Here is a 559-nt window from a genome sequence, read left to right on the forward strand (position 1 = left end):
GGTGAAACCCAGTCTCTACTGAAAATACAAAAATTAGCCAGGTGTGGTGGCAGGCGCCTGTAATCCCAGCTACTTGGGAGGCTGAGGCAGAAGAATCGCTTGAATCCAGGAGGCGGAGGTTGCAGTGAGCCAAGATCACCACACTCCAGCCTGGGTGACAGAGCGAGACTCCGTCTCAAAAATATAAATAAATAAATAAATAAATAAATACAATAAAATGACCAATTCTTAATATTTTTGGAGTTACGGATACCTTTGAGACAGGACGTTTCCTCCAAAACGTACTCACTGTGCACAGTTTTGCATGCCAATTTAATTACAGACCCTCTAGCACACATCTGTGGACCTCCTACTCGAGAACCTGTGTTGTAAACTAAGATTTCAGATGATCCAGTGTCATTGAATAGTACAAGCACAGACCTGTCTTTGAGGAGTCTTCAAGTCTTAAGTGGTGCTTGTACCCTTGAATTAAAGGATTATCTTGTACATATAAATAGCTTTGAAATGTCTGGCAAACATCTTTTAACATACTTACACATTATGAAATAAAATAGGGAGA

This window comes from Mandrillus leucophaeus, unplaced genomic scaffold, assembly GCF_000951045.1.
Source record: "Mandrillus leucophaeus isolate KB7577 unplaced genomic scaffold, Mleu.le_1.0 Scaffold250, whole genome shotgun sequence".
In the NCBI taxonomy this organism is placed as follows: domain Eukaryota; kingdom Metazoa; phylum Chordata; class Mammalia; order Primates; family Cercopithecidae; genus Mandrillus; species Mandrillus leucophaeus.